General features: G+C 40.9%; 1 protein-coding gene across 12 annotated transcripts in view; it reads left to right on the top strand.

Moving 5' to 3' along the window:
• The first annotated feature begins 827 nt into the window (after nucleotides 1-827).
• The window catches only part of WASF3 (WASP family member 3), a 134,124-nt gene continuing 108,890 nt past the window's right edge, over nucleotides 828-26,061 (top strand). For 8 of the 12 annotated variants that reach the window (XM_072719857.1, XM_072719856.1, XM_072719866.1 and 5 more), the window contains exon 1: nucleotides 836-968. The gene's annotated coding sequence lies outside the window, so the exon portion shown is untranslated. Of the gene's footprint in view, nucleotides 969-1,592; nucleotides 1,820-26,061 lie in introns of those variants that run through there. The other 4 variants (XM_072719859.1, XM_072719850.1, XM_072719860.1 and 1 more) reach the window with 4 other exon arrangements.

A 26,061-nucleotide genomic window follows, 5' to 3' on the forward strand; every position in this document is an offset into this window, starting at 1 on the left:
GAACTTTTTTTTTTTTTTTTGAGTTTTTCAATTTAGCTCTTACTTACAAATCAAAACGAGTAAAGGCATGCACACCAAAATATGGATAACATTTCTATCTGATGCCTTTAAACTCTTTTTCCTTCAGGACCTAGGAGAACATGCTTGGCTTTTCTTCCTCTCCTTCCTTTTTCTTTCCTTTCCTCTTCCACTCGTAAACTTACGCCCGGGTCATCCAGGACCACCTGGCTGTGTTTCATTGCCACCGGGCTCAGTGTCAGGGCTTTCTCCCATGTGGGGTGGAGGGAGCCTGGAGACAGGGTGATTGGAGAAGGGAAGAGTAGAGGCAGCAAGCTGACGGACTGCAGAAGCATAAACCTAGCAGATGACGAAGGCTATAACCCTCTCCAGGCTGCCTGCACCCTTAACCCTGCAGGACCTCCGGCTACCCACAGGTATGGGCGTGCTTGGCAGGGCCCTCGACACCCAGGTAAGCTTAGGGTACGGCTGGGAGCTCGGCGGGACTGCAGTGGTGCATCGCCAGCCGGGGTGACGAAGGGCCCCCGACGGTAAACTCGGCCCAGGCGCCCCTCCGCTCCGCTCCGGAGGGACCCCGGCCAGCGCCTCCACCGGAATCGGCGGCGACCGGCCGACCGTGAGAGCCACCTCCTCCGCAATCCCCCGCCCCTCGGCGCCGACGCTCCGCGCCCCTGCCGGCTCCCCATTGGCCGCGGCGCTCGCCAATCCTGGTGAAGCGGCGGGCTGGCAGGGCTCCGGTTGGCGGAGCCGGCGCCGAGCCCCGCCCCCCGGCTCCCGCCGGGCCCCCAGCCGGGAGGGGGCGTGGCCGCGGCCGTGGCCGGGCCGGAGGCGGCGTCGCTGGCGCCGCTGCGTGCGGTGCGGTGCGGGGCGGGGGCGCCGGGCGGCCGCGGCGCGGCGGGACCATGGAGCTCGGAGCGCAGCCCCGGCGGCGGCGGCGGCATCGCGGGCCGGTGAGTGCGGGCTGCCGGCGGCCGGACTCCTCGGTCCTGGCCCCTTCGCTGCTGGGCTCCGGGTCGAGCGGCTGCCCCGGGGGAGGGCCGGGCGCGGGCCGGGCCCCCGCAGCCCCGCGGCCAAGTGAAGTTGCTGCATCGCGCCGGGCGCTCTCGGGAGGGCGGCGGGGCCCACTGCGGGCCGCGGCTCCGCCCCGCGCCCTGCCCCGCCGCCCAGCCGCATCCTCCGCGCGGGCTCTCGCCGCGCGGCCCCCCGGCCCTCCGCCCGCGCTGCCCGGCGCGCTCCCCGGGCTGCGGGGCAGGCGCCCGCCCTCCGGGCCGCAGGTGGCGCCCGCCCGGGCCTCGCTCGCGCCCGGCGCACGATGCCCGGGACCTCCACGTCCCTCGGCTCCGCGCGCCCTGCCCGCATGTGGCCCGGTCCCCGCGTGCCCGCCGCCCGCCCGGTCGGGCCCTCCCCGCGCCTCTGCGCCGGGTGCCCTCCCCCGCGGGGCTGCGGGTCCGTGGGGGCCGCGGGCCTCCGCAGCCGGGCTCGGCTCCCGAGCGCGGGGCAGGGGCTCGGGCCGCCGGCGAGGGTCGTCCCCGGGAGACGTGCGCTGCGGCGGGCGGGGGCGGCGGGGCGGGGCGGGGCGGGGTGCGGGGGGCGCCTGGCTCTGCGCTCCTCGGCGCCGGAGCCCCAGCGAGGGGCAGCCTCCCCGCCCCGGCCGTGGCGCCTGCAGGCAATGGCGATTCTCCTGGGTCTAGCCTGTGCGAGGGGCCGCTCCGTGGCGGAGAGCGGAGTTCCTCGTGATTAAGAAGCTAAGCCGCGGGCTTGAGGGTGAATGGGAGCATCTCGTTTTCTTGGCCGCTATTGGGTATCTTACTAGTTCTCTCTCATTTGGGGATCAGTTTTGAATTCGCACTGACTGCCAGCAATAATTTTTTTTTTTTTTTGAGTTTTTAAAACACCGAACACTAAACGGTCCGTGTCTGCTTCGTGAGTGCCCACATCAGATGCATGCTGGGGCGTGAAATTTTAAGATTCAAAGGATCCACGTTTTTAGGAGGGAAGGGACGAGCTGTTTGAAGTATTCTTTATTTTAAAAAATTAAGGTTTGTCTGAAACTTAAAATGTCCCCCCATCTCTAGCAAAACTTAAGTTCAAAGTGCTATAATGGACTTATTTTTCTGTTGCCTCTAGGGCGAATTCTGTTGAACCTTGGTTGCTTCTTTTTTCTACATGCGTTACTCAACTTTCCTTTTCTAGCAGTGAAACAATGCGGTGATTCTTGAAAGCTAGTTCTTTTATCTACTTGAGAGGTTAAACAAAGGAAAGCGGGGTTTGACCTTTCCCATAGGCAGTTCTTATTGTGTGTCTGGTCTCCTTTCTAATAGCATCTGCATAGTGCTCACTTTTCTTCATTTTTGAAGATCTTAATTTGTATTCACTGAAGTTGTGTCCATTTGGGTATTTAAAAGCTCACTAGGTTGAGAGGTTTGATTGACTTTATATGTTAACAGTCTGACCCTGTATTCACTGTTGTCTTCCAACAGTGAAAAGAAGCTTGTTCTGGAACTATCGACTTATAAAAATTGTTCTTGCATTTCCAGTTGCTGACATGAAGTTGCTTTATGGTATTTTACCTGTTTCCTTAAAATTTATGACCTAACAGTCAGTGATATGCTCCACTATTTTTTTTTTTAAATAATTCTGAAAATAAAGGTGAAATGGACTTTGTCAAGGGGTCATGCCAACACTGTAGCCTCCTGGCTATTCTCAGCATGTCTTTGTAGATGTACTTTACACTTCCCATAGTAACCTGCATGTGGCAAGCCACCTTTTGGTCATTGGAATGTTTTCATTAAAACATAAGTATTAAAAGAATTGTCTGTGCTATGAGCCAGTACCAGTTATCTTCTTTTAGAGTTCCCAGAACTTTCTTTGGGGAATAATTACAAATTATGTTTTCCGCTTGTATGCTTTTGTCATTCCTTATATTTTCTTGGGACTGCCTTCACATTGCTGTACAGACTTAGATGCTCACCTTCTCAGTCCTGTTTTTCTTAGAAGCCTGTTTTGTTCTTTAAGATCAAGTGTTCTTGGGACCTGGTCTTGGGCATCTGGAGCCCAAGGCTGCCTGAGGTCCCTGCATTCTTCAGGGCTGGTTTTATGCTGGTCATACAGGAGTACTATATACCAGTCATACATAAATAAGGGGTATTATAGAATAAATTGAGTATCACTGTGGAGATGCATGGAGTAATAAGTCTCAACTGAGTCTTTTCATCTTACTGGTTCCCTGTCCTGTTTCTCTCTCTGGAAGTAACCACAACTACTACTGTGGAGTGTGGCCTTCCAGAATTTTTTTGATAACCTTTTTTCTTCAGAAGCCATTTAGGGGATGCTTGCTAAGTACCTGTACTATTTCGATACTGGGATTGCAGAAATAAGAGATAAAAGTGCTGTGATGGAGTTAGTAAGCAGAGAGGGATGGGAAACATCACATGAATGACCTAGTCCAGTCATTCGCTATACTTCAGAATTTATCATATGTGCTGGTGATGCAAAGATAAGCAAGGTGGCAGATGCCTCTTTGAGCACCTGTTCAGCTGGGTTCTCGGACAGTCTTATCTTAACCATCCGTTACAGTGCAGTATATGGTAAGTGCTCTAGAAGGGATCAGCTATAGGAAGGAGCTCATAGGATGACTGCAAACCGGAGCTTAGGGGCTATTTGGAGAGATGAGAAAAGCCTCTCAGAGAAGTACAAGAGGAGGAATTTGTCAGTATGGGTTGAAGAGAGGCTTGCTAAAGGTTGTCAGAGGGGTGGTGCATTGGAGCAACTGAAAACTGATGGTGGCATGGCCAAGTGCAGAAGGGCTCAGGAGCGGCAAGAAATGAGACAGAAGTGACTAGGGCCCATGCCATGTAGGGTCTTGTGATTCCTGTTGTAAGGAGTTTGGACGACTCTGTAGGCAAAGGAAACAGTTGCAGAATTATGAAGCAAAAGGGCATGATCAGAGAATGGATGGAAGGGCGCAAGCATGGAAGGAGGGCACGTGGGGGTCGTGGAATTGCCTGGACTTGGTCGTTGGGTGGGGGTTGTATGTGCAGTGGGGGAGGGAGTTAAGAGAGGGAGGAGTTCAGGGCTGTGCAGAGTCCTCGCGGATCAGTTGCGGGGATGATGCTTTTCTTATGGAGCAGCAGCCATTTGGAGGAAGAAAAGATGGATGTGCTTGGCCTTGTTAAGTTTTAGGTGGCAGTGGGACACAGTGTTTAGTTGATTACATTAGGGATCTGGTTGTCGGGGGATGTTTGGATGGAGACAGACATCTGAGAGTCTTTAGCACTACACTTCCCCAACCTTGTGCTGATGTGATGCAGGGAACACACAGGGAGACTGCAGGATATTGAATTGTAGAAGGAAACACAGTGGTACTTGACATCTGTCCAGCCCTGTGGGACATACTAGCTCAAAGTAGTCAACAGTTTCTACCATCGGCTGCACTACTGTCCTTTTGCTGTATGTTTGGAAGGCTGAGTGTTTAGTGGTTGCATTCCATGTGAGAATCAATGTGGAACAGGAAGTGAACGAGGTGCTATCCAGTCCACATCCGAGATTTGAGAAACTGTAAGGTGCTCAACAGGTGCATACATACCTTCAGTAAATACTTGTGGTTTATGTAATAATGACATAAAGATACTCATTTTCTGTCAATTGAAGTGTGTTTGAAAAATGGGTAATAAGTTGTTAGGGCAAAAAATACATAAGTTATTTGAACTTGTCCAATGATTCAATTACTCAGGCATTTCTTTTGGTCTGAGACGCTAAGTGAACAGAGAAAGTTCTAGAACCTCTGCCTTTGCCTGTATTTGTTAATGGAGAATGTTGGAGTGGATGAAGTTACTCAAGATGCATGTACAGAGTGAGAAAAGGAGTGGTGGTGGTGGTATAGAACGTGATCTGAGGAGCTCTTGTGTTCAGAAGATACTCAGGAAAGAATTGAGACAGAGGAGGACAGGTGTGTGTGTGTGTGTGTGTGTGTGTGGCCGCTGGGAGGGGGGACCGGCATGAATGATGTCTTAGAAGCCATGATCCAGGAGACATCAGTAAAGAGGGATGCTAAGAGCCAGAAAATTTTTAGTAACCTAGATGGCGGCAGTGGTGACGCAGTGATGGGGACATGAGCAGGATGGCCAGAGGGTTTGATAGTGGAAGCCAGAAAATGGTGCCACTGTGTGTGGACAACTGAGAAGCCTGGTGGTGGTGAAGAAGGGTGGCTCCAGGAGGCTGGGTAAAAAGGAGGATACCTTTTCTTTCTTTCTTTCTTTTTTTTTTTTTTTGAATAGAGGTATTTGAGCATGTTAAGAAGCCAAGAGGGAGAGGAGAGGGTGCTAACTAGCCAGAGATCCAGATAGATAGTGCTTCCAAAGTTTCCATTGGATTTAGCCCTAGGATAGAATTACTGGTTTTCAACGAGAGGAGTCTCAGGGGAGCCTTACTTCCATGGACTAAGGAGTGAATGGCACTCAGGCGGGGAAGCTAGTCAGGGTGCGCAGTGCTTTCTAAACCTTGGTTTTGAGGAGGGGAGAAGGGCATTCACTAGGGAGGGACATCTGGTACAGGGTAAAAAAATTTTTTTTTCAAACAGTGACTTTATTTTCTTTTATTAACTTTTTTTTTTTTTTTTAAGAATGCTTTTTTCCTTCCCTTTGAGACATGTGTCTCATAGGACTTATTTGTCCTTCTCAGGGTGGGGTGCTTTGGACATGGCTGTGCCTTTTTCCAGGTCCTGGCGTTCCCTGAAGGTCGTATTGTCTGTGACTGTGCTGTCCTGCTTTCCTTTCTGACTGGACGCTTTCTACTCTCACTGTTCTGCTGCTTACCTCAAGGTCAGTTTTGTTTGTCTTGCGCGAGAGCCTATTCTCCCATCTTAGCAGATGTCCTTAGATTAGAATAATTTTTCCATCCTCAGATTTCATTCTTAAATTTTGGAGCCTCCCTATTCTGTTTCTTCTCCGCTGGATCTGTGCCTCTTCTCTTTGAGGTTAGCTCTCTTCTTCTGTTGACTCTATTCATTTACCTTTTTAACTTTAAACATCCTGAATATCCCAGGGTCATTTCTCTTCTTTCAGGTCTGCTAGCAGCTTCTGGACCTCAGCTCTGAGCTCAGCATCTGGGATCATTTCTCAGAGACTTGGGCCTCTTCTTAAGATGTCCTCTGACCTCTTAGAGCAGTGGTCTTTAAACTGATCTGAAGATTCAGTCTTCTGCTGTATTGGATATTCTTGCACTTTTTCTGAGTTTTATTTCTTTTAATATTTTTCTTTTAGTTTTTGCTTTATGGTTCTTTTCAGTCAGTTCACACATGTGTGAATGAATGCCTCCTGTGAATCATTCTAGTTACTAGTGATGACAGCATTGATAGGACCAAGCTACTGTCCTCAAAACCTAGAGAGGGAAAGCAGAGGTAAAATGTCCTGCTAACTATAGACTCCTTGCGGGCAGGCACCAGACAGCACGGTGCCTTGTACACAGCCAGCACTTAGTAGATGTGTTCCAGCTTTGTTGAACAATCTCTGAAACATCGTGATCATGTGCAGATTGTTTGGATCATAACTTCAGTGACCAGTGCTAACACTCAGTGCCTCCTTTGCTCCAACTGACCATTTCCCCCACCACCTTTGTAATCTTTGATCCCTGAGTCTTCCTTTTACTAGCCATTGAAAGTCTTATTGGATTTTTAAAGTTGTGCTCCAGTGCATGCTGAAGATTTTATTACCATGCTGCTCCGGTTCCATTTTAGCTCATCTGGCTTCTCTCATTGAGTGCTGTTATCCATTTTGTGCACATGAGCAGTTCAGTGAAATTATATTGCAGTATAAAAGTATGGATGTGATTGACTGAATTAAGAATCCATGTGGCCATATTTTATCAGCTGAATGGAAGAAATGGTGTATTCTTTGCACATAGTAGAACCTCAACAAGTATTTTTTCATCGACTGAACGTGTCCTGTGTTTTGATTCAGGACTAGGATAAGTAGAACACTATAACTACTGTGTAATTTTAAAAACCTAGCCATTTTGCCCTACTAATGTCACAGTTCTGTTCTCAGCCCCTCAAACTATGTACATGACCCCCCCCCCCCCCGCCCTCCAGAACCATTTGGTTATGTAGTCCTATATTAGAGTTAATACCTAGCCACAATTTAGCTCTGAATTGACTTTGTAACTCTTTGCAGGGCCATACTCTATGCGGTTCAGAAGTAACACTTAAGAAGGAGAGGTTCATGGATTTAAATTGCTCCCTGTGCTACATGAAAGGAACAGTGTCTAAGCATTTAGGAAGTGAAGTATCTAGTCCAGTAGAGCGATGACATTAACCAGAAGAGTGGCAAGAAAGAGAGGGAGAAGTTATATTCGTATCATTCTGAGAGAGGCTCTTCACGGCTTACAACCAGGAGGAGCAAACACAGATGCCTTCCATCAAAAGTAAGATAATTAATTTTGGGGGGAAAGATTGAAGTTTTTCAATATGGGATACCTGCCCATTTTCAGTAGAATCAGGAAAACACATTTTGATTATAACCGAACCTATAGAATTTAAAATGTTATCTTGGTTCTTGGCTTTCCATAGTATTTATCTCCTATTTTGTACATCTTTTAGAGTTAATTATCCTGGTTTTTGATTTAAAAACCAGAAATGCACAGAAGCCCCTAAATTCCTCAATCACCTGTCTCCAGATTTTAATTATACGCTGCAAACAACATTGTTTCCAAAGGCTTTACCAAATGGTGAATTGTCCATTCAGAAATCCCAGGGAGGAAGATTATTAAAACATTAATTACTTCTTTTCTTTTCTTTTCTTTTCTTTTCTTTTCTTTTCTTTCTTTTCTTTTCTTTTTCTTCTTCTTCTTCTTTTTTTTTTAAAGTAGGCTCCAGGCCCAGCATGGAGCCCAACACAGGGGCTTGAACTCACAACCCTGAGATCAAGACCTGAGCTAAGACCAAAAGTAGGACAGTTAACCTACTGAGCCACCCAGGTACCCCAAAATATGACTCCTTTTTAAAAGCTGGCATTACAATATTGAATGATTACAAGGCTTAACAATGATAGTGAAGTTCATACCTGAGTTATACATAAAATTTTCAGAGCTTGTACACTGTCTTTTGTATTACATAGACCAATTAAAAAGTTCTTCCATTTCCAACATGTCCAGTTTTTTCCATACTACTTCTCAGGAAAAAAAGTGCGGAAACAACAAAGCCTCATGGCATCACATGATAGAACTATATAGGGATTAGGTATTACAGGAACAATTGTTCTAATTGTTAGAACAATTTTTTTTTCTTTTAAAGCTTTGTTTATGGTTACTTATTCGTGCTAGAGAGGAGTTTAGAAATGTGGTTTCATTTCTTAGGCTATTTGGTTTCTGATTGTCAAATTCTGTTTGAGACAAAATATATTGCCCTGCAGTTTAGAATTTACCCAGTATTCTTTCTTTTGGTACCTCAATACAACTTAGATTAACTGTGTATAAGTGAAAGCTACAAGTAGAGTTTTGTTTGAATGTTTATATTTGTCCAAATATATGTTTATCCAAATATATTTATTGAGATTTTTGTTGTTTGAGATACTATGGTTTTACTGAACACAAACAGTGGAGGCTTGTCCCTTGTACCCTATTACATAAAGATTTGAATTACCTTATAGGAAATACTCAAAAGAATGAAACTGAATATAAATGAGAATTAAACTTCTATGAAGATCACGAATGAAAACAATAAAACCTCTTCTTTGGACAGGATTCCAGCCTACCAATTCAGGGTTTTAGCTGTAGAGAGCTAAATTGCTTTACTCATGCAGGGTTTCAGTGACTCAGCACAAAAAACATCTGTTGCTCACCCAAGTGAAGCTTAGTTTTGGGGTCCTCATGGGGTGACATTCCACAGGGCCATACTTGTGACTCAGCCTTCAGGAGAAAGTGGGAACTTCCTCCTGCTCAGTTCAGTGGGTGGGTAGGGAAAAAGCCAAATCCTGTGGGAGGCTTTCTGGGCCAGCACACACCACTTCTCATCCTATCGGCTATACTCAGACGCAGCCTTATTTCATGTGCTGAAGGCTAGAAAACGTAGGCTGGCTCTGAAACCTGGAGAAGAGAGGACGTAGGTATTGGGGACGTAACCAGTCTGCAGGCAAGGTACTTGGCCGAGCATCCTTTTGGCCCATCCTGAGGGCCAAAAAGAAGGGGAAACAACATCTTCATCTCTACACTGTAGTCATCATCCATAGAAAACAGACCAGTTTCCTTTCCTTAGTATGTTCCCAGAACTTACACTTGGAGTTTTGTATTGGCTAGTGAGTATATGCAGCACTTAGAATGTAGTTTTTGTTTTTTAAGTAGGCTCTACGGCCAACGCGGAGTCCATCACAGGGCTTAATTTAAACTCATGACCCTGAGATCCAGACCTGAGTTGAGATCAAGAGTTGGATACTTAACCAACTGAGCCACCCAGGTGCCTCTAGAACGTGGTTTTTATGAGGCTGATTATTTTCTAGTCTTAAATGAAGTTAAAACACAACTTAATAAAAACATTTCTGCAGAGGGTCAAACTAATATGGTTTATGTACTTTCTAGTGGTAAGAGTGAACACATTGCATATCTGTGGAAACAGCCATTCAGGAATAATTAGCCGCAAGTGGATTTTTTGGTAAAAGGCGTACAGAAGCTGGTTTGGAGTTATCTTTTCTGATGAGGTTGGAATGTTGGTATTTTATGTTGTCAATTAAAGGTAGTTTCTCCAAGAACAGAGAATGATTGATTAATTCAAAGTCAATGTACTGCATGCAAAGCTTCTAGAACAAGCTTCTAGAACAAGCTTCTCTTTACCTTCCAAAGGTAAACAATAGCCTTTGGGCTAAATCTGGCCTTTTGCCTGATTTTGTAAAGAAAATTTTATTGGAGCACAGGCTTGCCCACTAATTTATATATTGTCTTTGGCTGCTTTTGTGCTGTAAGACAGAGCTGAGTAGTTGCAACAGGGACTGTCTAAATACCAAAGTACAAAATATTCACTATCTGGCTCTTCAGAGCAAAAAATCCCAACCCCTGTTCTGGAGAGTGAGTTTCTGCCCTTTCTTACAGATATCACATTGTAGTGTGGGAAAAAGATGATAAACAACAGAAACATATGTAGTTATAATGACTGTGTAGAAAGTAAAGAAGCAAGGGGAGATTGTGTCAGGGACTGCCATTTGTCATAGTGTGGTCAGGGGAGGTGTCCCTCGGGTGACAGTTGACAGAGGTGTGATGTAGGTGAAGGAGTGTACCAGTCAGGCAGATATTTTGGCGGAGAGCCTTGGGGGCAGAGGAACAGTGAGTGCAAAGGCTGTTGAAGTGGTAGGAGGGTAGTGTGAGTAGTGAGGGGTGTGTGGTTACAGAGGTCATAAAGGGCCAGGTCATATAGGGTCCAGGAGACTGTGATGGCATTTGAATTTTATTCTGAGTGAGTTGAAAAGCCATTGCAAGTTTTTGAGCAGGAAAATGATACCATTTGATTTAGATTTTAAAAGGGTCACTAGGAGTGCTGTGTAGAGAATAGATTGTAGGAGACAAGGGTCAAAAGAGAGTGGATCTGTCTGCTGCTAGGCTTTGCTTAGATGCCGAGGATATCAAAATAAATCAAATGGTTCCTTTCCTTGAGGGGCTGAAAGTGTAACAGCTGAGAAAAACATGTAAAAAGATCACTGTGATATACACTTAGAGAATTGGAAAGCAAAAAGGCGCCCTGAGATTGCATAAGAGGGGTGCTTGATCCAAGTGGGAGATGATGTCCTGACCTGAGAAAATGGGAGGACACTGATGAAGACTGATTGGAATAGGTGCCCATTCTGTACCTGAGCCCTGAGGTTCTTGAAAGGACTGCACGAACAGATCACCAGAGATTTTACCATAGAGCAGAGGGGGCAGTGGGTTTCAGATTGTAATGGATGCTCTCTGGAGCACGATTCTAAGATTGACTAGAATCAGTCTAATCAATGGGAGAGAATGTGGGAGAATGATTCTAAGATTGTCAAACCTCAATGGGATACAGTGCAGTGGGTGCTGAAGGGGGAGGATGATCTTTGCCATCTTTGGCAGAGAGCAGGACCAAGGTAATTTTGGTCTGGAAAAATTAAAAGTCTCAGTAATTATCTATGGAATGTATTGTGGAGTATTGCTAACTTTTCCCGTGAGCCCAGCAGCATGAATTAGTTGCAAAATATATCTTTGAGTAATTAAACAAATTGATCTGCTGTCTGGAGTTATTGGATCTGACCCAGTGAAACCTTGGAGGAGGTCTGTAATGATGATTTTTATTTTGGAGAGAGGTGCCATGAACTCATTTTGGATAATAATTAGCTGAAAAAAATTGCTGCCATTTTTTACTGGCGTCGAGAAGGTTATTCACCTTTTTGTTCTCTTTCGTAGAGTGTTTAGATCATCCAAAAGGAATTTTAGTGATTGTAATACAGGCTTTAAAAGAAATAGTGAGATGAAATATATACATTCACTGTCATAGAAGGAGTTGTTATTTTTTTATACTGCTATACTACTCTTAGGGTGAACAAACTTCAGTAAGGATATAGAGGATTTGAACAGCACAATTAAGAAATTTGCCTTGCATGTCAAGATACTGTCCCTAACAACTGCAGAATACACATTATTTGCATATGTGCATGGACATTCACCCAGGCTGTCAGGTTGTGGGACAAAACCAAGTCTCAGGATATTTCAGAGAATTGAAGCCAAACAGAACAGTATTCTCTAAATTAAACTAAAATCAGTAGCAAAAAGTAAAATCGTTTCTAAATAATCCATAAATCATAGAAGATATATTAATTACAATGGGAATTTAAAAATACAAAATATTTTGATCAGAATTAATATAAAAATACTACATATCAAAATTTGTGGGGTGCAGCTAAAGTTATACTTAAGAGGAAAGTTTATAGCTGTAAGTGCATGTTAGGAAGGAAGAAAGACTGAAAAAAATTCAGTGAGCATCTGTATCCATCTCTAGAAGTTAGGAAAAGAATGGCAAACTAAACCCAGTGGAAGTATCTCTGAGTTTGACCTTTAACATGGGGGTTAGTGGTGCCAACCCCTGGGCAGTTGAAAATTCACATACTACTTTTTGGTATGGATTTTAAGTCAAGGTCAGAAAACCTTTCCCTACACCAATGATTTCTTTAAGAACTTGGGTAGCTTTCATTTTTTTACATTTAGATTTCTGCTATACTTGGGAGTTTATCCTGGTATGTGATATTAGGAATGGATTTAATTTTATTTTCTTCCAAATGGCTGTTCAGTTGTCCCAACATTTATGAAACCCATCTTTGCTCAAGTCATTTGAGATGCCACCATTGTTATATATTAGATTTCTATATGTAAATTGGGTCTGTTTTGGGGGTTTCTGTTACATTTCATTGGTCTGTCTGCCTTTTCAGGTGCTGGTACCACCGTTTTAATCATGGAGCTTTGTTCTAATATTTGGTAGGGCTAGTTTCCCTTATAGCTCCTTCTGTTCAGTGTTATCTAGTGTCAACTTGTCTAGCTCCATAAAGAAACTTCTGAGTAATTTTTATTGGAATTACATTATATTTATAAATTAATTTAGGGAGAACTGACAATCTGATAAAGTTGTGATGTCTTAACCAAGTCTCACTTTGTGTGCCTTTCAGGAATGTGTGAATCTATAGATTTCTTCATATAAGTTTTGAACATTTCTTGTTTAAGTTTGTGCTCTTTGCTGTTGCTGTTGGTAAGTGGGATTTTCTCTTCCATTATGCATTCTAACCAGTTATTATTTGTGTATATGAAGGCTGTTGGTTTTTCGTTTGTTAATTTTATATATGCAGAATTCTCTTTCTTGAGTTGTTTTCATCAATATTTTTGGTTTTCCATGTTTACTCTTGTGTCATCGGTTTAGAGTTTTATTTCTCCTTCTCCATTGTTTGTGTCCTTGTTTCATCTTGCCTGACTGCACTGGTGAATGCCTCCAGAACAGTGTTAAATCGTAGAAGAGGTAGTGGGCATGGTTTGCTTGGTTCTTGGCTGTAGTGGGTGTGCCTCTGGTTTTGACCCAGTAAGATGTTGGTGCTCCTGCTCTGTCCTGTATGCATACTCATGTTCTCTCTCTCTCTCTTTCTTAGTGAAGTCATGTTAAGGAGTGTAAATCCATTCCTACTTATTCAAGAGTTGTTTTTTCAAAATTAGGAATGGATGTTGAATTTTGTCATTGACTTTTTCCGCCCCTTTGGAGGTAATTTGTATTTTTTTCTCCTTAGATTTATTAGTATGGTGAGTTGTATGACTAGATTTCCTAATACTGAACCATTCTTGCATTTGATAAACTCTTAGTCTGGTGTTGGGTTTTTTTCTGTAATAACACAGCATCAGTGTTCATAAGTGCTCTTTGTCTTTTTTTTTTTTGCTATCTTTATCAGGTTTAGGTATTGTTATGGTTGATTCATAAAGAATTTGGAAGTTACTCTTTATTTTCCACATTTTAAATCAATTTAATATTGGGACTACCTGCTTTCTAAAGGTTTGGTAGGTTCCTCTGTGATATCTGGATTTGATTGTTTTTTGTAAGGTAGTTCTTTGACAACTTTTTCTGATTCTTTTAGGGAAATTGGTTGGTTTAAGCATTCTGTGTATTGGGGCCCCTCTTAATAATTTCCTACTTATCTACTTTTATCTAGGTTTTTATTTATTTATTTATTTTTTTTATTTTTTATTTTTTATTTGTTTATTTATTTTTTAAAATTTATTTATTCATGAGAGACACAGAGAGAGTGGCAGAGGGAGGAGCAGGCTCCATGCAAGGAGCCCGATGTGGGACTTGATCCTGGGTCTCCAGGATCACGCCCTGGGCCGAAGACAGGCGCCAAAACCGCTGAGCCACCCAGGGATCCCCTATCTAGGTTTTTAAATGTGTTTGCATGGAAGTGTGCAGAGGAGTCTCTATTTTTATATTTTATCTTTTTTATATTTGTGTATTTGCTCCTTTTCCCCCTTTTTGATGAAATTAGTGTATGCTTTAAATATATAACATAAATTTATTTAAATATATAACATAAAATAGATCATTTTAACCATTTTCAAATATACAGGTCTGTGTTATTAAGTACAAGTACATTCACACTGTTGTGCAGCCATCAGGACCATCCAGCTCCACGATGATTTCATCTTTCCATATGAAAATTCTGTACCTACTGAATACTCCCCATTTTTCCCTTCCCGGAGCTCCTGGCAGCCACCATTCTGCTTTGTGAATTTGACTATTCTAGGTACCTCATATAAATGAACTTAGTTTTTTTGAGAACCAGGATTTTTATTAATTTGTTCTCTACCACATTAATTTTTGCTTTTTATAGTTACCGTCTTTTTAAACAAAAATTATTTATTTATTTATTTATTATTATTTTTTTAGATTTTATTTATTTATTCATGAAAGACATGCAGAGAGAGAGAGAAAGAGAGAGAGAGAGAGAGGGGCAGAGATACAGGCAGAGGGAGGAGCAGGCTCCATGCAGGAAGCCCGAGGTGGGACTCGATCCCGTGGGACTCGATCCCGGGTCTCCAGGATCAGGCCCTGGGATGAAGGTGGTGCTAAACCGCTGAGCCACCCAGGCTGCCCTATTTACTTATTTTTAAAGTAAACTCTACACTCAGCATGGGACTCAGACTCACCATCTCAAAATTAAGAGTCTGAGCCAGCTGGACGCCATCTTTGGGTTCCTTTTGGTTTATCTTGTTCTCCTTTTAGCTTTTTTGGAATGTCATTCATTCACTTTCTTAAAAAGAAAATTATGTAAGTATTTAGGGCTCTGGACTTTTTTTCTGATTAGTACTTTAAATTTTTCCATGGACTCTGATATGTGATGTTTTCATTATCATTATTTTTCAGGAATTCTGTGATTTGTTTATTCTCTTTCTTCCAAGAGTTTAAATTTTTAGACAGGAAGACTTTTTAAAAATTTAGTTTCTAGCAGTTTCCTGATTTTTAAAACAATTGTTAATTTTATTGGTGTTGATACAGAAAAATTTACATAGCACAAGGAGCTTGGTGAATTTTTACAAGATATATTCATTCACCCATGAAACTAGCACCTAGAACATTCCAGTGTCCCCTTCAGGTCATGACCACCCTACTCTTAAAGGGTAGCACCTATGTTGACTTCTAAATTGATAAGTTTTACCTGGTTTTAAATTTAGGTCATTATATATGGTTTTGTGTTTAGATCTTTTGTTAACAATTTTTAAAAATTCATCTATGTTGTTGTAAGTACTCATGGGTCATTTATTCTTTTTGCTGTATTCCATGTGTGACTGTACCATAATGTACCAAATGTACCAAATGTACCATAATGCATTTATTCAGCTCTTCTTCTGGTACTGTTTTACATTGTTTCCAGTGTTATTTTTAGTTTTCTTTGCATTCTAATAGCTGGTTATTGTTTGTAATGTTTCTGTTTTAGGATTACATTAATGATTTATTTGTGCCTTAATATAGGTAATTGTTTTGTGTTTGTTCAAGAAGGTGTATTGTCCATTAGAGTACAGTTTTCATTTATGTCCAAAAAACCTACTTTATTGATTATATTGCTTAGATCATTTACTTTTTTTTAAGATTGTATTATTTGAGAGCGAGAGAGTAAGAGAGAGAACTAGAGAACAAGCAGAGGGAAGGGGCAGAGGGAGGGGAAGAAGCAGACTCCCTGCTGAGCAGGGAGCCTGCTGTGGGGCTCCATTCCAGGACTCTGGGATCATGACCTGAGTGAAGGCTTAATTGACTGAGCCATCTAAGTGCCCCAAGATCATTTACTTTTAGTCCTTACTGATTTTTTTCTTCTTGACCTGTTTTGTGTACGGAGTAGTGTGTATTTCTTGTTTATAGAGAATTTCTATTTCTTCTTTAATCAGTTATAGTTTCAGTTATTTGGTTTACAAATGTTAGTAACATTTATTTTCATTGTGAAATAATAGCTTTTAGCATTTATCAATTTGAATACTTTACGTCTTAAATTTTATTTTTTTTCTGATATGATTGCAACCTAAATGCTTCCATTTGCCTGGTAAGTTCTTGTGCATCCCTTCATATTTAGCCTTTTGAATCATTGCATTTTAAATATGTCTTCTCATGTGTACAGGGTAGAGTTGGGCTTTCCTCTCTAAGCAAGTTTGAAGATTTTTTAAGAGGCAAGTTAAGCTCGTTCACAGTAATTGTTATAACTGATATATTTGTTTTCAGTTTTCTTATTACCTGTGATATAATTATTGTCTGTATCATATTTACTGTGTTCACTCATTACTAGGTCTGTTTTCCCTGAGTTAGTAGAAAACTTCTTTTCGTATCTGGGAAGGATTACATTTTTGTCCTAGTGATTACTTCTCAATTACATGAATTTATAGTACCTTTTTTTTTTTTAATTTATAGTACCTTTAATCCCCTTCCTGCTTTTTAACCCGTCTTTTTACTATCTTGTACGTCATCTTTAAATGACATCTTTTGATTCTTGCCTGTTATATAATAGTGATTTTATTGTTTTTTCTTTCTCTTTTATCTTCCCATTATTTTAGTTGCAATTTTCTACTTTGGCATAACGTAGGTTTATATACCATTCTTCTCTCCATGACCCCAGTCTTGTCTTTAGTTTTAGTTCTACAGTTGAGTACAAAAACTGTTCACTTCTTCATCAGCCCTTTTGCCTAAGTTTCTTCAGTCATTCTGTTACCCGTGGGGAGTCTGCATTGTGTGAATGGAGGTCTCAGTTCTTAGATTCCCTGTGGAAGATTTACATGAGGATCTGCACTCACATCTGAATAAAGACAGCCAGAAGGAAAGTAGCAAGCATAAAGCAGTTTATTACGGACAGTATACTCTCAAGGTGGCAGAGCAAGGCAGGCCCAGAAGTGGCAGGTGCATCCGGGTTAGTGGTGTGTTTTCATGTTTGTGTAGCTTATGGGTCATTGTGAGGGCGTCTCCGACTGGGGATGTTTCCAGTCATCTGAGGGACTCCTCCTGTTGGTTGGGAGGGCGGGGTTTGGGCCCTAGCTCGTTCTTCTGGAACAGTCATGGCCATCTTCCCGCATGAGGAGTGGAAACCGCAATGTAGATATATTCTAATGAAGCTTGAGGTTACCCTGGGTGCAGAGGTTGAAGAGCAGAGTGCATGTTCTGCACCCGAGGCTCTTGGTCTGCCAGCCCCTGGTCTGCCAGCCCCTGGTGTTGGAAACCATAAGGCTAGAGTCCACAAAGTCAAGGTGTTGTGCCTTTAGGATTCTAATGTGTGACCTGTGTGTCACTGCCTTTGCCTTGAGCCCCTGTAACTAATTGCCGGCTCTATCCCTTGTATAGATGAAGTTCAAGCTATAATGCATCCATTGAGTGTAAGGGATTAATTTCTTTCCAGTGCATCTAGAAGTGTATTAGTTGGGTATCTTTGGGAGAACTGAGAAAACAGTCTATGATCATTCTGGGGTGTCTGTTATTTAGATGATGGGCCTGAGTTGAGAAGGGTGATGAGGACGGGTGCATAAGTATTTTGTAAGTTCTTGTTCAAATATTTTTCATGGCCTTGATAGTTAAAGGACAGCTTGGCTGGATATAAAAACCTTGTTTTTGCCCTTTCCCCTTAAGTTTCTTAAAAATGATGTGCTACTGGGCAGTCCCAGTGGCGCAGCAGTTTAGCGCCACCTGCAGCCCAGAGTATGATCCTGGAGACCCGGGATCCAGTCCCACGTCTGGCTCCCTGCATGGAGCCCGCTTCTCCCTCTGCCTGTGTCTCTGCCTCTCTCTCTCTCTCTCTCTCTCTCTCTCTCTGTGTGTGTCTCTATGAATAAATAAAATCTTTTTTTTTTTTTTTCCGTCTTCAGAGCCCAGTCCAGGGCTGGGATACATATCCTATGCCTCTGTAGGTTCCCAGAACAATTTTTAAAAAATTTTTTTTATCTATTTACTTATAGTCACAGAGAGAGAGAGAGAGAGAGAGAGAGAGAGGCAGAGACACAGGCAGAGGGAGAAGCAGGCTCCATGCACTGGGAGCCCGATGTGGGATTCGATCCTGGGTCTCCAGGATCACGCCCTGGGCCAAAGGCAGGCGCCAAACCGCTGCGCCACCCAGGGATTCCCCTGAATAAATAAAATCTTAAAAAAAAAAAAATGATGTGCTACTTTTGTGTACGTCTGATTTTCTGCTATTGTAAGTTATCTTTTCAGTATCTTAAAGTCTTATGGTTTATTAGTGTACATTTTAGAGTTACTTGTTCTTGGTCAGTTGGCTCTTCTAGTGTGTAGTTTCAAGTCTTTTTTTATTTCCAGAGAATTTTCTTGGATTATTGTCTTAAATATTCTCTTTCAGTATTTTAAACTTTTTCCCCCAGAGTCTTGCTTATACATACCTTGGAATATGTGTTACATGATGTTTGACTTTCTTTGCCTATTTTCTGTTTCATTCACTTTCTTTCTGCATACTCATTTCTTTCTTTTTCTTTTGGTTGGTTGTTTTTTCACTTTTTTTCAGTGCCTTTCATAAATTTTCATTTGAATTTATTCTCCTTTGGGTACCTTTTAATTCAGTCTTTTGTAATAGGATTTTTAAAATTTCTATTCTAAATAAGTTCAGTTTGCTTTTGTTTCACTTTTTTTTCACATCATTTCTGTTCTCAGTTTCTGTATTAGATTCATATGTGCTTGTTGGAGGATATTTAGTTCAGTTTTGAGTGTTTTGTTACAGATTTCTTTGGTTTCATGGTTGTTTTGAGAGGGGAGACGTTTTATTAGTGAAATGCTTTGATTTACATTTTGTTTCCTTATAGCAGTTTTGTGTGGGCTTGGGCTTTATTTTTTGCATCCCTGTTTATTTTATGAGTAGGTTTTTTGATTGGAGAGCACTCTTTCCAGTTGTTTCTTCCCTGAAGTTCTTTTTTGAATGATTGGTTTTGACGGGTGGATGGCTTGCCTTATTTTGCTTTCATTTCTGCAGTTCCTTAAATTTTCTCTTCTTTCTTTCTTTTCTTTCTTTCTCTTTTCTGCCATGTCTCCAAGAAATGCCACTCTCTCTAAATATCTGACCCTCCCTCACAAACATTGCTTCTCCAAACCTGCAACTTCTAGTTCCACTCAACTTTCAAGTCCCTTTTCCTGTAGCCAGTTCTGTGAACTACCAAGTCTTGATCTGCATTCAGTAACTTAACACTTTTCTTTCCAGAGGGTTGGAGGGGGGGGGGGGTCATTTAAGTCTTCCACCTGTTTTTACTGTTTTACAAAACATTTAATATCCCCAGTCCTGTTCTTTCCACCTGCAGGCTTGCTGTGGGGCATGGTGGAAGCTCTGTTGGAACGCAGTTTATTTCTCTCCTTATAGGTTATTTGAAGGCTATTGTATTCTGCCTCCTATTAATGCATGAAGGCACATGGGTCATGTGTGGATTGTTTTGCTCTCCTGATAGATGTTTTGGAGGGAGGAAGTATGGGGAGATTTGAAATCAGGTAGCCAGTCTTCTAAGTCTGGAGGTCCTGCCAGGCAAGCATAATCTTGATATCACATATTGTCAAGGACGTTATAAGAAAAAAAATTATAGGGCAGTCTCATTCATGAACATATTTGCAAGTATCCTTAAGAATAACAATTAGATATATCAATATAAAAGGGTATAATATGAGCATTTTGCATTTATTCTAGAATGCAAGGTGGGTTTAATATTAAAAATCAAATATATCTCACCATATTAATGAAGGAGAAAAACTGTACAATCATCACTAGGTGCAGAAAACACTGAAATTTAACATTTGTTCATGATGAAAAATTCTTAAGCAAACTAGGAAAGAATAATCTTAGGAAGAGTTTAATCTGCAAGGAGTTTGTTCACCATTATGCTGTGTAGCTTCTAGCCAGTGCATTTATTGGAATTTAGAAGTGTGTTTAGCATGGTTATTGAATTCTCTATAACAACTGGAAAATGAAATTAACAAAGGTACTATTGTGGCATTAAAAATCCCAATATGGGATCCCTGGGTGGCGCAGCGGTTTGGCGCCTGCCTTTGGCCCAGGGCGCGATCCTGAAGACCCGGGATCGAATCCCGTGTCGGGCTCCCGGTGCATGGAGCCTGCTTCTCCCTCTGCCTGTGTCTCTGCCTCTCTCTCTCTCTTTCTCTCTCTCTCTCTCTGTGTAACTATCATAAATAAATTTAAAAAATTTAAAAATCCCAATATATAGGAATAGAACTAGCAAGAAATTTATAATACCTTTGTGTAGGAAACTATAGAATAGAGAATTTAAGGAAAAGGTAAATAAAGGGAGATTATATCAAGTTCATGAAATGAAAGACTTAATATTATGGAGATGTCGGTTCTCTCTAAATCAATACAGAGACTTTGTCCAACCTAGGTCATAGCCTGAAAATTTTTGTGGGAGGGCAGTGCAAATGGACTGTTTCTAAAATCTGGAATGTGAAAAATAGAATGTGGAATGTGGAAAAATAGAGTGCCATTAGGACACTCTTGAAGAATGACAAATATTTGGCCTTATGCAATATGAAGAGTTATTAAACAGCTATAATATTTAAGCAGTGTGGTATTAACATGCATAAGTGTAGGCAAATATGATTAATGAAACTGAGAGTAGAAAGTCCTGAAGTAGGCGCACACATATATAGATGTTTGATTGTGTTAAGTACAAAACAGTCTGAGAAGGATGGTCTTTTTTTTTTTTTTAAGGATGGTCTTTTTGATATTGGTGTGTGATTATTAAGATGGGTATCCTTAAATCACATTTGACCCCTACCTTATATCGTTTACAAAAATCAATTCCAGATAGACTAAGGTGAAAGGTAAAAAATTATATAGAAAAGCCTCATGGCCTAAGAGTAGGAAAACCTTTCTTAAACAGGACACAGACTATAAATGAATAGATGCTAAGTTGAAATAAATTAATATTAGGAACTTCTGTTTTTTAAAATGTACCATTACGATTTTAAAAGTAATCCATAGGCTGGAATAGAATGTTTGAATCACATGTAAACTGACATGTCTCCTACCTAGAAAATTTAAAGAGCTGGAAGAAATCAGTAAGAAAGCCAGATAATCTAATACATAATCTAATACATTTGCTTAAGTAAAAATTGTAAAAGGGTAAGATACTTGAACTTGCACTTTGAAGAATATATACAAATAGCCAATGAAGATATGAAAAAAAGTTTAAACTCAGTAATCAGGAAGTGCAGATTAAATAATGAGATACCACCAAGTCTCAAGGTCAGCTGAAATGGAAAAGACTGACAGTCTGTAGCGTGGAGAACGTAGAGCAGCTGGAATGCATATCCTAACTGATGGGGGTGTGAATTGGTGCAGACGTGTTGAAGAACTGTTGGGGGTTGTACTAAAGTCGAAGATACCTTATGAACCAGGATTGGTCTTCTATGTGTGCACTCAGCAGCTGTGCATGTATGACTGTGCCCGGATATGTGTATGGTGGTGTGGGTAGTACCATTATATATCATAGCCCCACTTAGATACATCTCAAGTGTTCATCAGTGGTGGAACGATTATGTAAGTTGTGGTGTAGTTGTACATTATAAAGTGGTAGGAATGAAAAAATTGAAGCTGTACTCAACAGCTGTAATCATCTCACAAACTTAATGTTGAGTAGAAGATGCTAGACATAGCAGAATCCAAACTGGACAATTTTGCTTAAGTAAAATTGTATAGGGGTGTCAGGAACAAGGAACGTGATTATTTTAGGGGAAGGAGAAGATATTGATAACTGAGAGGGACAAAGGACACTTCTGAGGGTGCTGGCATCACCCTATCGCATGACCCTGATGTGGCTCCCTGGATGTGTCCACTTTGTGATAATCCTTTGACCTGGAATTTCTTTTAATAGCTGGGTTTCTTTTATATATCACATTTATACTGGTGTTTGGATATAGTTTTCCTTTTTGGCTAGTGTCTGGTTTTTATTCAGTTCACTTTTAAGTGTTAATCTTTTCAGTGAAAATCAACTTGGTTTTTGAGCTGTCTTTTCTGCTCCCCGTCTCATTTTCCTAGTGGAAGCTCTGCCTTCCTGTAAAACCTCTGACAGCTGCAGACCTCATTAGTCCTCCTTTCTTCTATACCTCATGCCAGCAGTTCTCTAAGTGTAGTATGGGGACTTCTGGGTGTCTCCAGGACCTTTTAAGGGGTCATTGAGGTCATACTTATTTTCATAATTACACTAAAATATTATATGCTCTTTTTGCTCTCATTATTTTAGAGCATACAGTGGGCTTTTCAGAAGCTACCTGACAGGACCACAGTTACCTGAAAAGACTATTAAATACTCCTCTTTCCAACTGGGTATCTGTGTAAGACTGAATTGTCTTTATATACTGCAGTCAAAACAACGTATCACAATGGAATGAATTCAGAAAGTAGGTATGAAAATCCAGCTTCCTTTTTTAAGTCAGACATTAAAGGAACTTGTAAAAATATAACGGTGCCAATAGTTTGTTGTCTTGAGAAAGAGTTATTTTTTTGAAGACACATTTGTTAACACATAATAAATTTATTTTGTCCTTTATAGTGATTTAATGAATGAATGAATGAATGAATTTATTAGAGAGAGTGTGTGCGTGTGTGCACAAGCAGGGGGACTAGCAGGCAGGGGGAGAGGGAGAAGCAGGCTCTCTGCTGAGCAAGGAGCCCAATGTGGGGCTCAATCCTGGGACCCTGGCATCCTGAGCTGAAGGCAGATGCTTAACCGACTGAGCCACCCAGGTACGCCTTTAAATATTTAAAAACATTTCTGTCTTAATTTTTAATATTTGGTGAATATTGATAAATGTAACTCATGAGCAATTGCAATTTGGGGTTTTATGGTAAGAAGTCCTGAACAAAAAATAGAGAATTATTGCTTTAGCAATAATAATAAGCAGTGGTTTACCCAGGGGGTTTTAAAGATACTGATGCCTAAGTCCTCACCCCAGAAATTGTGATTTAATTGGGTCTGGGGTGTTACACAGGTTTTGAAATTTTTAAATGATCTCTAGATGATTTTGATGGGTACACAAGCTTGGGAATTTTACCAATTTGTAATTTGTAATTGTTATACATCATATGCTTATGTAACTTCTGTTCTTGAGGTCTTGAAACAAATATGGGATGGTGAACCCCAAATGTATACAAAAGAATCACCTTGGGGATCTTAATTTCATTTTTGATTGTTGCTTTTATTGTAAAAAAAAAAAAGTTGATTTTTCAAGAAAAAAACTTTTTATTTTGAAACAGTCATGGACACAAAGTTATAGAAGTAGCACAGAAATGTCCTGTGTACTCTTCACCCTGGTTTACCCCCGTGGTAACATTTTGTGTAACGGTAATACACTGTGAAAACCAGAAAATTGATATAATACAATCTGTAGACCTTATTCAGATTTTACCACTTTTTACATACACTCATTTGTGTGTTGTGTACAATAGTCACATGTATAGATTTGTGTAACCACCACATCAAAGCACCTGCTTATTTCATCTCCTCATGCTTCCTCTCTCTCTCTCTCTCTCTCTCTCTCTCTCTCTCTCTCTCTCTCTTTCGTTTTAGAGAGAGAGCATGCATATGCACATAAATGGGGCAGGGAGGAGCAGGTTGCAAAGGAGACGAAGAGAGAGAATCCCAAGCAGGCTCCATGCCCCATGTGGCTCTCATGACCCTGCAATCATGACCTGAACTGAAATCAGGAGTTACACACTTGACTGACAGAGCCACCCAAGTGCCCCACCTCATGCTTCCTCTTTGTGGTCACTGTGGTTGATTTTGTATATTGATTTGTATCATGTGACCTCATTGAACTTTTGCTTTAGTTCTAGTTTTATTTTGGATTCCTTAGAATTTTCTGCATATAGGCTCATGACATGTTCTCATGTCATGATAAAATGATGAAATTCATTAGCCAGAGAGTTTTACTTCCTTTCTGATCTGGATGGTCTCCCTTCTTTTTCTTTTTTGCTTTGTTGTGCTGAATGGAACCTCCGTTACAGTATTGGATAGAAGTAGTAAGAGTGGACATTCTTGCCTTGTTCTGATTTTAGGGAAAAACATTCAGTCCTTCACTATTAAATGTGATGTTAGTTGTAGATTTTTTGTTGATCACCTTTGTCAGGTTATGGAAGTTTGTTGGGAGTTTTTAATCACAACTGAGTATTGGGTTTTGTGAAATATTCTTTCTGCATATATTGAGATTGTCATGTAGCTTTGTACTTTATTAATATTCCATATTATACTAATTGATTTGGGGAGGTTAAACCAATTTTGCATTCCCAGGATAAGTCCCATTTGTTTATGGAATATAATCTTTTTTATATGTTCCTAGATTTTATTGAGGATTTTTTGAATCTGTATTCATGAGTGATATTCATCTGTAGGTTTTTTTGTGATGTTTTTGTCTCTTTTTGGTGTCAGTAAAACTGACTTCATAGAATGAGTTAGGAAGCGTTTCCTCTTATTTTTTAGAAGAATTTGTGAAGGATTGATACTGCTTTGATACCTTAAATAGTCACATGTGAAACCATTGCACCTGAGCTTTTCTTTGTGGGTAGATTTTTAATTATTAATCCAATCTGTTAGTTTGCTATAAGTTAATAAAATTTTTCTCTTTTTTTAGACAGTTTTGTTAGTTTACATGGTCTCAGAAATTTTTCTTTTCTTCTGAGTTGTCTGGTTTGGTGGCATAGATTTTTTGATTATTTCTTTATAATCCCTGTGAGTTTTTTTTTTATGGTTGGTAGTAATTGATGTGGTAGTTCTCTTTCATTCCTAATTTTGCCAACTTGTACATCCTCTCTTTTTATCTTGGTCATTCTGAAGGTGTTTTCACTTTTGTTGATCTGCTTCCATCTAAGTAGGACTTAACCTCAAAATTGTTGAAAAATGCTAACTGTCTGATATCAGTGATTGTGTTTTAGACTATGGAATTTCAGTGTGATGATTGGGTCTGTCTTTTGAATGTGAAATTGATATTTAGTTCCTGTAAAAAAAAAAAAGAGAGAGAGAGAGAGAAACTAGATTAAAATACAAAACTGAGGGATACCTGGATGGCTCAGTGGTTAAACATCTGCCTTAGGCTCAGGATGTGATCCCAGGGTCCGGGGGTTGAGTCCTGTATCAGGCTCCCTGCATGGAGCCTGCTTCTCCCTCTGCCTATGTCTCTGCCTCTCTTTCTTTGTCTCTCATGAATAAATAAAATCATTTTTTTAAAGATTTTATTTATTTATTCATGAGACACACACACACACACAGAGGCAGAGACAACAGGCAGAGGGGGAAGCAGGCTCCATGCAGGGAGCCTGAAGTGGAGCCTGACATGGGACTCAGTCCTGACTCTCCAGGATCATGCCCTGGGCTGTAGGTGGCGCTAAACCGCTGAGCCCCCCCCCCCCCCCCCCCCCCCGGGCTGCCCAATAAATAAAATAAAATAAAAAAAAAAACATACAAAAGTGAATAAAATATCCAAGCTAGAGAAAGGGGAAGGATGCTGATTCATTATAAGTAAATTATTTAATTGTAATAATTTTTTCACTTACCTTTTATTGAGTAATTTCAGATTGTAGACAAGTAAATTCACATATTTTAATGTTCCATATAGGTGAGTAGTCTGGGTCTAGATAAATGTTGAAGTGCCAAGGGTAGGAAATATGGTTGAAATGATATTTTTCCTTTACTGAGGAGACATTTATATTTTGGGTTGTTTTTGCACATACAATAAAATTCCACATACATTGTCTCCTTGCCTATTTTACCATTATTTTTCCTGTCTCTTTGAATTCCTGAAAAAAGAAAAACATGATTGTCTTGCACCTCACCCCTCAGTGGTTTGTAGACCTGATATATACCCCTGCAATGACCTTTTTGTACCAGAAGATGACATTCCTCGTGGTTAGTGTGAACAGTGATTATGCATGGTCTTCAGAAATGAATGAACTGATAATGAAAAGAAATGAATGAGTCCAGAAAAAATGAAACCAAATCATGGTGAAAAACAGATGATTTTTAGACTGACTGCATTTCTGAAACCTTAGATGCTGAAAATTG

This window comes from Vulpes vulpes, chromosome 9 (genome assembly GCF_048418805.1).
Source record: "Vulpes vulpes isolate BD-2025 chromosome 9, VulVul3, whole genome shotgun sequence".
Lineage (NCBI taxonomy): Eukaryota > Metazoa > Chordata > Mammalia > Carnivora > Canidae > Vulpes > Vulpes vulpes.